This window comes from Drosophila biarmipes, unplaced genomic scaffold (assembly GCF_025231255.1).
Source record: "Drosophila biarmipes strain raj3 unplaced genomic scaffold, RU_DBia_V1.1 ptg000017l, whole genome shotgun sequence".
NCBI classification, from domain to species: Eukaryota; Metazoa; Arthropoda; class Insecta; order Diptera; family Drosophilidae; genus Drosophila; species Drosophila biarmipes.
The window spans coordinates 483,382-496,499 of NW_026114535.1; the positions used below are offsets into that span (position 1 = coordinate 483,382).

General features: G+C 31.7%; 1 protein-coding gene and 1 long non-coding RNA gene across 16 annotated transcripts in view; one reads left to right on the top strand and one right to left on the bottom strand.

Annotated features, from left to right (window-relative positions):
- Positions 1-13,118, bottom strand: part of LOC122817994 (uncharacterized) — a 271,976-nt gene that overhangs the window by 48,197 nt on the left and 210,661 nt on the right. For 8 of the 10 annotated variants that reach the window (XR_007765475.1, XR_007765473.1, XR_007765474.1 and 5 more), the window contains one exon: positions 11,027-11,145. The exons of the other annotated variants lie outside the window; for them this stretch is intronic. This is a non-coding gene — a long non-coding RNA (uncharacterized LOC122817994). The remainder of the gene's footprint in view (positions 1-11,026; positions 11,146-13,118) is intronic. 10 annotated transcript variants of the gene reach the window in all.
- LOC127012038 (uncharacterized) overlaps positions 1-13,118 on the top strand; it is a 100,024-nt gene that overhangs the window by 5,128 nt on the left and 81,778 nt on the right. The gene's annotated exons all lie outside the window — the stretch shown is intronic.

The window sequence follows — 13,118 nt, forward strand, 5'->3', positions numbered from 1 at the left end:
GCGTAGTGCAAAAACATCCGTTTACCCAAAAAAAAAAAATACCCGAAATGTCAAAGAATTTAATTCGGTTTTCTTTTGTAATAAGCAAATTTTATAGACCTTCTGAAATATTTTTCAATACAATAATATTTTTAAAATAGTCAAGGATTTATGTTAATTGTTTGCCAAAAACTTTTGACTAAAATAAACTTATTTGAATTAAATATAAAAAAAATATAAAATAAATATTTGTATTACTATCATGGGTAAACATTTAACTATATTTAAAAAATACCCCATTTCTAGGGCACCTGTAGCCTAAAATCTTTAATGTAGTTACATACCCTTGCAGAGGTTATAATGATTTCAGTCAGAAGTTTGGAACTCAGTGAAGGAGACGTTTCCGACCCCAAAAAATATATATATTCTTGATCAGCGTCACTAGACGAGTCAATCTAGCCATGTCCGTCCGTCTGTCCGTCCGTTTTTCCGTCCGTTTCTACGCAAACTAGTCTCTCAGTTTTTAAGATATCGGGCTGAAACATTCCCAAAAGTTTTCTTTCTTTTGCAGGTAGTATATAAGTCGGAACCAGCCGAATCAGACAACTATATCTTATGGCTCCCATAGGAACTATCGAGAAAAATTTTTTAAAAAATTATATCTTCGGTGTTTTTTATCATATAAACCTTCATATAGCTGGCATAGAAACGATCCCAAAATGACCTGGAAAATATGAAAATCTTATATCTTTGGTGCTTTTTAACATATAACCTTCTAAGTTTGGAAATAATATTTTTTAAATAGTTTTAAATTTCGAACTAAATTTGATCAAAATCGGAAGACTATATCATATAGCTGTCGTAGGAACGATCGGAAAATTGGTGGGAAAATAATATGAAACAAATTATAGGTTTGGGTCTTTTTGACATATTATCTTATATTGGGAATATCATTTTTTATATTTTTAAGAATTTCGAATTCAATTAAATAAAAATCGGACTACTCTAACAACATAAAGATATAAAAAAAAATGATTGTAAAAAAACGTATCGAAAAATTTTTCCTTTTAATATCACTGAAGTCAGCAACAATCCTTAAAAATATCACATGGTGTCACTAAAGTTGATTATTTCTTATAACTACAAGGGTATACAAACTTCGGCTTGCCGAAGTTAACTTCCTTTCTTGTTTTTTATAAAATAATTCCCTTTAAAATAATGACGAACAATGCAATTTTTATTTGGTTGGGTCCAAAATCAATATATAACAGATTTAAAACGTTTTAAGCTGTTAAATATTTTAAATACCTAAAATAATATGCTGTTTGTGACCTAAAAAGTGCTGCCAAAATTTTTAAAAAAAATTTTCTGGGTGTAGCTTGCAAAATAATTTTATAAAAAGTCTTTGACTTAAAAAAAATGTTAGATCTAAGCACTGCCCTCGTAGTAATGGCAAGGGGAAATGCAGAATCTTAAACAAAAGCAATGGGAATATCGCTGCAGGCAAAGGCAATATCGATGAAGACAAAGGCAAGATCGCTGAGATGTAATTTAGAAAAATTGTTTTTTAATTCCATAAGTAGAACCAAAGACTTTAGAATATGAAGATAAATATCGCCATACGATTTTTTTGCGCACGATTTTTTGGTGCTGGCTCTAGAGCTGGCTCCAGGCTCTCTTGCTCAAAAGCCAGAGAGCGACAGAACACGATTGGGTGTGTGCAAGTTATATGACACATTACTTAGGGGCCCTTGCCCAATTTATAAACAACTTTGAGCCAAGAGTTTTTTTCCATTCTTTAAACAAAGCCTCCAATCGATTCCCGTAAACATCGATTTCCGGCAGAATCTCAATTCTGCAGAATTGCAATTTAAACTTTAATTGACAATTTTCATTATCCAATTCTTCGACTCTCTTGGATAATTCCCTTTATCAAATTTTTGTGATACATAAGCCGAGGTTTGATTATGGATTATTGAACCAAAATCAGGCAGTCCGTTTTTAAATCCCAATTGATCGGTGGTCAACCAGAATATCGAGAGCAGTGAAAATTAAGTTCGACACTAAGGTAAATTGTGTAAACTAGTAAATAAGAATTATCAATAAAAAAATATATTTTTTAAAAAAATTCACTAAGCAATAATTTATTTGGCGCCCAACGTGAGGCGGTGCTATTTAAAAAAATTCTTGAAATAAGTTTTAAAACAAAACAGTTTACGAAAACTAAAGGGGAATTCGCGCAGCTTAAAAACCTAACCGATGACACGATAAGAAGTGTTTACATCGTGAAAAAAGCTAAGGGGGGAAAACAATAAATGCAATAATCCCCCTTTGTTTACAACAATCCTTAAATTAGTGACCGTAACGAAACACACTGCTCATAAAAAAATAATAAAAAAAAAACTATCACTCTCAAAAACTAATAGTTTTATATATATAAGAATTCAGTTCAAAAAATTATTAAATAAAAACAAACAAGGTGGAAGAGTGGCTTTTAGCAGCTATATGGTTAATGTAAGCGATTTAATAGCACAAATAGTTAATAATGAATTGAGTCCTTTAAGAAATGAAATCGCGAGTTTAAAGACACAATTAAATCACAATGTAAGGAAGGTTGATGAATTCAAGGTGGAAGCTGTTGATCCAACGTAAGGTGCGATACTTCTTATGAAATCATTAGGTCGGTTCGAGAATTTAAAGGCGAAGAAGATAACTGGCCTTAACGGCCATATCTCAGATGTAATATTTTTAATGAATCCACCCGATTTACCGAACGCAATGGTAATAGAACAAGAACTTGATAGCAACAATTTAAAGGCCCAATTCGCGAACAATTTTATATCATCACAACGCAATACTAATGAGTCAAACTTATATGTGCAACAAAACTCAAATAATAAACCAAGATAATATAACAATAATAATACTAATCAAAGATATACTAATAACTTAAGGTTTAATCAAGCAAATAATCAAAACAGAAATAATTATAACAATTTTAATCAATATAGAAACAATACCTGGAGTCAGGGAAGATTTAATAATGACCAACAAAATCAATGGATTTCTTTTAGACAACAAAGTAAGCCAGAGCCAATGGATGTTGATAAATCAATCCAGATGCCAAATAGACCCCATAGCAGTAATAATCAGGGATATAATAATTATCAAAATAAATGCATTCAAACTAAAAAAATCGAAACACAAAACAGGAACAACCTCAAAATAAAAGAGTACTAACAGGAACTGTTAACCAACCGGCTAACAAGACTATGAGGTTGAACAACATTGAAGAGGACCATTTTTTAGGGCAACATCAGGAGTAGGACTACCCTACCTAATAAGATAATAATATAAATAAAAAATTAAAGATATTAATTGATACAGGGGCAACTTTATGTTATATTAAAACAGAAATTTATAAGAACAAAAATGAACTACCAATATATAAAAGAGTATCCGCAGTGAATGGATATTCAATAATTAAGTTTTATCATATGTATTATAACTATTTTCGATATACGGTATACTTTTTTCTGAAATAGATGGGCTAGACTCAGATTTACTTGTTGGCTACAACCTATTGAAAAAAATCGAATAATTGATACAGCAAAAAGGGTAATAAAGTATAATGGAAAGGAGGAAAATTAAATTATGATAACGGTAATAATTTAAGCACACATTCTTTGACAGAAGAAAACACCATTCTTCCGTTAAAAGAATTCATAATAAAAAAATATTTTGATCAAAAGCCTAAAATCAGACCCGAATCTGAAAAGGGAAATCAAAGTGACTCTGGTTTTGGAAACATAAATCCTGAACACGCCGTCGTTGAATTATCCGACAAAAATAAAAGTTTGGGATTTAAAATTCCTGAACACGCCGTCGTTGAATTAGCCGACAAAAATAAAAGTTTGGGATTCGAAAATCCTGAACGCGCCGTCGTAAAAGTATCCGACAACCAAAAAATTAAAAATATACAGAATTCAGATTTGGAGGACAAAACATTAAATATTATTAAAAAAGAAGATTCCAAAATAAATATGCACATTCCTTTTAGGACTGACATATGCGGTGAAATAAATACGGAAAACGATAGGGTTATTTATAGTAAGCAATACCCTAATGCTCTATCAGCCTCAGATTTTGTAAATTCTGAAATCGCCAGAATGCTTAAAGAAGAAATTATAAGGCCAAGCAGTAGCCCTTATAATTCCCCAGTATTAGTCGTACCAAAAAAGGGTTTAACGAAGATGGAACTCCCAAACTTAGACTAGTAATAGATTATAAGAAACTTAACAAAAACACCATACCGGATAGATATCCAACGCAGGATACTTCCGTAATTTTGTCAAACCTCGGGAAGGCTAAATACTTTTCTACAATTGATGCGGAATCAGGATTCCACCAAATTCTCATGAATGAAACAGACATTCAAAAAACCTCATTCTCAATAAATAATGGAAATGCATGCCATTTGGGTTAACAAACGCCCCTAGAATATTCCAAAGAGCGATGGATGATTTTTTGAGAAAACAAGTTGGAAAAACGTGTCATGTCTATATGGATGACATTATTATTTTCTCAAAAACAATTGAACAGCATTATAAAGATGTAATTGTTATAACTAACATTTTGCTGAACGCAAACATGAAAATTTCAATTGAAAAATCAAAGTTCTTCAAATTGGAAACAAACTTTCTCGGTTACGTTGTTTCTCACAATGTAATCAAAACCGATCCCGAAAAAATTTCCACAATCGTAAAATATCGAATCCCTAAAAATATTCGAGAGCTTAGAAGCTTCCTAGGCCTTACTGGATATTACAGAAAATTTGTTCAAAATTACGCCAAAATTGCTAAACCATTAACGAAATAGAAGGCCAAAATGGCAAAGTATCAAAAAAGGCATCCCGCAAAACTTCTATACAGTTGGATGAGCCAGCTGTAAGAGCTTTCAACGAGCTCAAAAATAATTTATTCGCACAAGTAGAGTTAGTTCAACCCGATTATAATAAAAAATTTATTTTAACCACCGATGCGTCAGATTTGGATATTGGTGTGGTTCTTTCTCAGGAAGGAAAACCAATTACTGTTATATCAAAAACCCTCACAAAAACACAATTAAATGCTACTAATAAGAAGGAACTTTTAGCTATAGTTTGGGCTTTTAAAAATTTACGAAATTATTTATATGGAGTTAACAACATCGAAATCTACACAAATCATTAACCTCTTTCATTTTCAATTTCTCAAAAGAACCCTAATATCGAAATGAAAAGATGATATTATTTCATTGAAAGTTATTCTCCAAAAATTATTTATAAACCAGAAGCAACAAATGTTATTGCAGATGCATTATCTAGGATAGTATCGAGTCGGTCTCAGATCAAAACCCTCAGCATTCAGCAGAAAGTAGTTTTGAGAATGTTATACAAGAAACCCGAAAACCCTTAAAGCAGTTTAAGCAACAATTGCTAATAGCAACGGGGAGGTATACAATATATGAGTCGATTAACGTGTTCGGAAATACTAGACATATAATAGAGAATAATAGACACTCCGGAAAATTTAATAACTCTCTTAAAGAAATACATTCCACCAAATATAACAATCGGAATTCATTGTGGCTTAGAAGACCTTTATATAATTCAAAAAGATAATTTTATAAATTTTTATTACTATTTGTCTAAGATGTAGAAAACGCTTAAGACGCTTATAATAACAGAAACACATTGTCGAGCACACAGAGGGCTTGATGAAAATTATAAACAAATTAACAGGCTATATTATTGGCCTAACTTATATCAAAAACTAAAGGAGTTTGTTAAGAATTGCACAATCTGCAATCAGAACAAATATTACAGACATCCAGTGCAAATTCCTATCGGTCAAGCACCTATTCCGGATAGAAAAGGTGAAAGTTTGCATATTGACATTTATTACGCCCAAAATCTTATGTTCATCACTTGTATAGATTCATATTCAAAATTTTTAGTCGTAAAAGAAATCCCAAATAAATTAAATATAGAAAACAAAGTTTCAGAGATTCTACAACAATTCCCATTAGCCAAAACCTTGATGATAGATAACGAACCAAGTTTTTCTTCATCCCAATTTAAATCTTTTGCACAAAGTAATCCTCGATATAGTACTTTCAACGGACAAATTGAAAGGGCACACTCTACTTAAACAGAAATTGCACGCTACATTAAAGATGAACTCAACTTAGTTGATTATTCCGAAATAGTAATTAGAGCAGCACAGAAATACAACTTATCAATTCACTCTATGATCAATCAACGACCATATGATAAATTATTTAATAAAATCAAAACGATCAAAACGACAAAAAACGATTTAAAAATCTAAAAATGCTTATTTCTCAAATATTACCCACTAGGTCAAAAAGAGGCATTAATGAATTAGGCACAATCTGGAAATGGATAGCAGGAACACCAGATCATGATGATTTCATAACAGTTCAAAATAAAATTGATGATTTGATAAAAAACAATAACGATCAATTCGTTATTAATTCCAAAATATTTAAAGAAATAAAAACTCTTTCTGACAACTTTAGAACCGCCTTTAAAGACCAAGAAATTCCACTCAGAAAATACCGCCTTTGTTTTCTGACTTACGATCTTATGAATTTAATGGACACAATTACATTAGCAAAAATACATGCTTTCAGCACAAAAATTCTAAACAATGATGACATACAGGAAATTTATAAACATTAACAAAAAACCTGCTATTATTACTGATCTATTGGATATATCTGAATTTAAAATCTCTTTGCACCAAGATCTTATTATTATATATATTAATACCCTATAATTATTGATCGTTGTGAAGTTTACAACTTAAGAACCATTTCGTACAGTGATGGAAAATTGTTAATCAATAATCATGTCGCAAAATGTAAAAATAAGTTTAATGTAATGTCTAATTTTAAGACCGAATTATTTAACAACTATTGCACATTAAACCCAGAAGATTCTTGTTTTACCTTATTACTAAATGCCGATATTGTAAACACCAGAGCCTTAAAACGGGAGACCCAAGTCCGCCAAGTAAACATCGATTTCCGGCAGAATCTCAATTCTGCAGAATTGCAATTTCAAATTTAATTGACAACATCATCCAATTCTTCGACTCTCTTGGATGATTCTCTTAATCAAATTTTTGTGATAAATCTCTTAAGCCGAGGTTTGATTATGGATTATTGAACCAAAGTCAGGCAGTCCGTTTTTGAATCCGAATTGATCGGTTGACCAACCAGAATATCGCGAGCAGTGAAAATTAAGTTCGGCACTAAGAAAATTTGTGTAAACTAGTGAATAAGAATTATCAATAAAAAAATATATTTTTTAAAAAAATTCATTAAGCAATAATTTAATTTGCACATGTATTCTCGCGCATTGTTATTGTTCATATTTCGCTTCAGCCGGCCTTTTGACCAGGTTGATTATTTTTGTATTTCTTTTATTTCATATTTTGATTTAGAATACGCAAAATTATAATAATAACATTTATGTATGTATTTCTATATTAACTATTTAAATTATTAATGAAAAGGGGTAACAAAAGTCATTATTAAATCAAAATTAAATGGCATAACATCATTTAACGAAATGTTATTTTAATTTGAAAGACTGAAAATGTAAATTGTAAAATTTTTCAACATTATTAAATAATTTAAATAGTTAATATATTAATATGCTTTTTAATACCTAAAACAGTTATAATATTAATTATACTAGTAAATACTTTAAATATTTAAAAATGGTAATATATTAAATATACGTACTATTAAATACATTAAATAATTAGAAATGTTAAAATAATAAAAATGCTATTAAAAATATTACATAATTAAGATATACTACCTAAATATAACAAAATTTGTAATGGCACAAAACCATTCAACCAAATTTTATTTTCAAAGAAAAACAAAAATGGGTTATTTCCATTAACTGTAAATATGTACATAATACGTACATATCAAATAAAATGCAAAGCCACATTTGCGTATTTGTTATACGGGGCATTTTAAAAAAATGGAAATTTATATTAAATTATTTCGTACCTGAAACAAACATAAAAGGGGAATGCTTAAAAAGCCTTATTTGTAAATATTGGGTTTAAAGTAAGGGTTGTAGTGTATGATCAAGGAGGTAACAACAGAAAATGTACCTCATTACTTGAAGTCACTAATGAAAAACCTTACTTTCGCTTAAATAATAAAAAAAATATATATATAAAATAAATACATAAGTACATATATAACTCATACCAAAAATGATATAAGCAATTTAAAATTGAAAAAATAAAATCAAAAAGCGATATTTTGAAAACTAGCTTTAATGGGAAGCATGGAAATGTTTAATGTGTATAATTAAAGCATTTAAAGTCGACTCGAAGGTCATATAAAATATATAACACCATCACAATTGCAATATGCTCTTTTTAACTTAAGAGAAAAATTGTTGATTATATTTTATAATATGATGATGTTTATCTTAGTTTAATAATTAAGTAATAAATAATCATTAAATAAATAATAATATATTTTTTATATAGTTTAATAATAAATTTAAAAGGAAATATTTTTTAAATATGTATTTTACTCAACATGTGCATTTCCTGTGCCACCCCCTTTTTATTGCTTTGAAAAAATTCGTTTCATAGTTCAGAATTGATTTCGTGCCGAAAATCGTTTCGTCAATTAAGTACGCAAACATACGCACTTGCTTACAAGCTGTGTTTACTCACACAAGCATGTGCACTCTCTTTTTTGATTTTTACGCTCTCAACTTTGTGCGAGCGGAGAGAGCGAGATTTTCGTCGCCAACCAAAAATGAGCTGCATATACATAGCAAAACGAACGTATGGTCGTTACTCATCTTAGACATTACATTGGTCTTTGGTAGAACCGTTTCACGGGTTGGATACTCTCCCCTTTCTAAAATGGATATATATGGGTTTGGAAAACGGATCGAACATATATATCTCGCATACGTTTTTATACTCGTTACTCGTAGAGTAAAAGGGTGGAAGGAAAAGTTTCCGACCCCATAAAGTATATTCTTGATCAGGATCACTAGCCGAGTCGACCTATTCTGTCTGTCCGTATGAACGCTGAGATCTCGAAAACTATAAAAGCTAGAACCGTCAAACTTGGCGTGCAGATTCCTGGAGTTCCTGCGCAGCGCAAGTGCGGGGTGCCAGGCTCACTCTAACCCCCACAAAAAAAAAATATTTTAACTGAAATGAATTTGTCTCATCAAAACCTATCAATTGACCCAAAAAAATTTGGCACTGTGGTGGCCATAGTTGTCAGAATTTTTTTTTAAATGTATTGTCTAATTAAAACCTTTCGATTGACCCAACAAAATATTCTCCACTCCCACTCTAACGCCTATAAACGGCTAAAACGCTTAAAACTGTCTTCCGCCCACATAACATATACCAAAATAGCCGGTAGGTGGCGCTTAATATATTTATTTGATGCTTATTTATCTCCATTTTTATTTTTCTCCCTCAAACTGAGTAACGGGTATCTGATGGTCGAGGCGCTCGACTATAGCGTTTTTCCTTGTTTATTATTGGGTACTTTTGTATAAATTATTAAAAGTTTTTTATGTAGTTCGATTTTGAATACAATGATAGCCATTAAGTCCCCGATAATTACAGTCTTTTTTTCGTGCTTTTTTTTTTAACAATTTCATTGTTAAAAATTGTTGAATTAAAAAAATTATTTTTTGCTAAGGTGATTGCATCAAACACATTTTATAGGTCAAGTTTAAATTATCGTAAGCGATGCTTTCTTGATGGTAAATCTTGATAAAAAAGAAAAACTTTTCAATATAATCTATATCTATCAATTTCGAATTGACAATATATACCCGTAACTCGCAGAGTAAAGGGATAACTAGATTCGTCGGAAAGTATGTTAAAAGTAGAAGGATGCTTTTTCGGCCCTATAAAGTAAACATTTTCTTGATCATGATCAATAAACGACTCTAGCTACCCATGCCCGTCTGTTCGTCCGTCTATATGAACGCTGACATCTCGGGATCAGTAGTCGGACGTGGCATGTCGATTCCTTGGCTTTCTAAGCAGCGCAATTTTTTTACAGCGGGGTGCCACGCCCACTCTAACGCCCACAATCCGCGAAAATCTGTAGCGCCTATATACTCTTTAACAGGATCACTAGCAGAGTCGATCTGGACATGTCTGTCTGTCCGTCCGTCTGTATGAACGCTGAAATCTATGAACAATAAAAGCAAGAGAATTCGGACGGGTCATGCAGATTGCTGGGCTTCCTACGCAGCGCAAGCGGAAGGACTTGGGCCGAGGAAAAGGCGTGTGATGTTCAGAAACCATTTATGCCGGCGTAAGCTACGTCGTATCAAAAATAATATGGGGTATTGAGAATAAATATTTAAAATGCCTGGTAAAACAAAATAAGTGCGTAGAGTTCGTCAGTCGTCCGTCCATGTGATTCATGTTTTGGGAACTTAACTAGAAAATACAAAAGGTTAATATTTTGAAGTATTTTTACTTTAGATACCGCAAGCACATCAGCCACACTGACATTTGTAAGGTGTTTATTCGTTTTCTTTCTCACATCAATGTAATCTTAAATAACCGGACTCAACAAATTTACTTTTCTAATATTATGGATGTAGCTAAGTTTATCAATTCAGTTATTACTGCCCTATTTTTCGCAAGAACTGTGTCGTATAGGTGGTCGGAGTCCATCTTGTCTGACTTGCTAAAGGAATTTACTTTCTGTGACAGAAGATCAAATTGCTTTTGAATTTTGTTTCTGAGTCTATTTGGTTATTTTCAGCTTGATTCAACTGCAATTGTCTGCATTTTATTTGTTCTGTCTGAAGTCTGAAGTTCATGCTATTACTTATAGTGCGGATCCTAAAATATTAATACTACGACCCTGTCTATGATGTATTTTAATTTTGTCTACCAGTGTACAAATTTTTTCGACGTCGGAAAGTACTTCTGGTATCTATACATACCCCAGTTAGTTACGCCTCCGTCGGTTACCGGTATGTATTCAGCGTGTGAATAATCACTTTGTCGGAAAGTCGCGTTTGTGGTCAGTACTGTCAGGAGGAATATGGCATCGTGGTTTAGCCTGAAAGGAAGAAAGGGAAAATTGTTAATAATAATGTTTCGTAATCTATCTTAGGTTGTCATTATGGACCAATCTCCCCTTTTTTAATACCGTTGTCCCCAGGTCTGCCTCAATGGTTTCCTCGAAACAGTGGTGATAATTTGTTTCCTAGGGTCTAGGGTATAGGGTTTTTTGTTCAGCTTTTTGTATTTTTTCCCTAATTTTTATTTCATGTTCACTGGGGGTTGAATAAATAATTTCGACAGGGTTTTTTGTTGTATTCTATGGTGCTAATAGCACAAAGTCAATGGTGTCATTGACTTTTCTTTCTATTTTTAGGCAATGAGCTATCTCGTTTATAGCACCTTGAAAACGTTCTACCGTTCCATCTGACTTGCTTGCAGAGGTGAATAATTTGCAATGCTTATTCCAAAGCAAAAACAAATATTTTCCGTCTGTAGAAAAACATCGACGTGTAAAGAAGTAGGCTAAAAGAATTTGTTTAACGTTTTCTTGAACGGCACGATGTGCTCTATTGTGCTCAGTCACAGCTATTTTGCTCTGATTTGTCGGTTACGTCAAATACAAGAGACTTTGAATATCTAAACAGAAAATTCTTTAATCAAAGGGTGTTGAATAAATGCGAGAACAAGAAGTTTGCAATGGAAATGTAGTAGAGAGTCCTTGTCCCTAAACTTAATAATATATATCATTTTATTTTGAAATAAAGTACAGTTTTTGGCTGTTGGATGCAGTGATTCTTCAATTACTATTTGATTTGCAAAGCAATTTACCCGCATGTCTTTTCTTTCAATGGTGTATGTCAGTGACTCTTCACTGTGTATAATGACGGCGTCAGATTAACCACTATCTTCTAGTGCGTTTAAAATTTTGCGGAAAGGAGCATCCACCACTTTTTTCTGTTTGCCTTGGGTATAAACGACCGCGTACCACATTTGCTTATTTGTTATACGGGGCATTTTAAAAAAATGGAAATTTATATTAAATTATTTCGTACCTGAAACAAACATAAAAGGGGAATGCTTAAAAAGCCTTATTTGTAAATATTGGGTTTAAAGTAAGGGTTGTAGTGTATGATCAAGGAGGTAACAACAGAAAATGTACCTCATTACTTGAAGTCACTAATGAAAAACCTTACTTTCGCTTAAATAATAAAAAAAATATATATATAAAATAAATACATAAGTACATATATAACTCATACCAAAAATGATATAAGCAATTTAAAATTGAAAAAATAAAATCAAAAAGCGATATTTTGAAAACTAGCTTTAATGGGAAGCATGGAAATGTTTAATGTGTATAATTAAAGCATTTAAAGTCGACTCGAAGGTCATATAAAATATATAACACCATCACAATTGCAATATGCTCTTTTTAACTTAAGAGAAAAATTGTTGATTATATTTTATAATATGATGATGTTTATCTTAGTTTAATAATTAAGTAATAAATAATCATTAAATAAATAATAATATATTTTTTATATAGTTTAATAATAAATTTAAAAGGAAATATTTTTTAAATATGTATTTTACTCAACATGTGCATTTCCTGTGCCACCCCCTTTTTATTGCTTTGAAAAAATTCGTTTCATAGTTCAGAATTGATTTCGTGCCGAAAATCGTTTCGTCAATTAAGTACGCAAACATACGCACTTGCTTACAAGCTGTGTTTACTCACACAAGCATGTGCACTTTTTTTTTTGATTTTTACGCTCTCAACTTTGTGCGAGCGGAGAGAGCGAGATTTTCGTCGCCAACCAAAAATGAGCTGCATATACATAGCAAAACGAACGTATGGTCGTTACTCATCTTAGACATTACATTGGTCTTTGGTAGAACCGTTTCACGGGTTGGATACTCTCCCCTTTCTAAAATGGATATATATGGGTTTGGAAAACGGATCGAACATATATATCTCGCATACGTTTTTATACTCGTTACTCGTAGAGTAAAAGGGTGGAAGGAAAA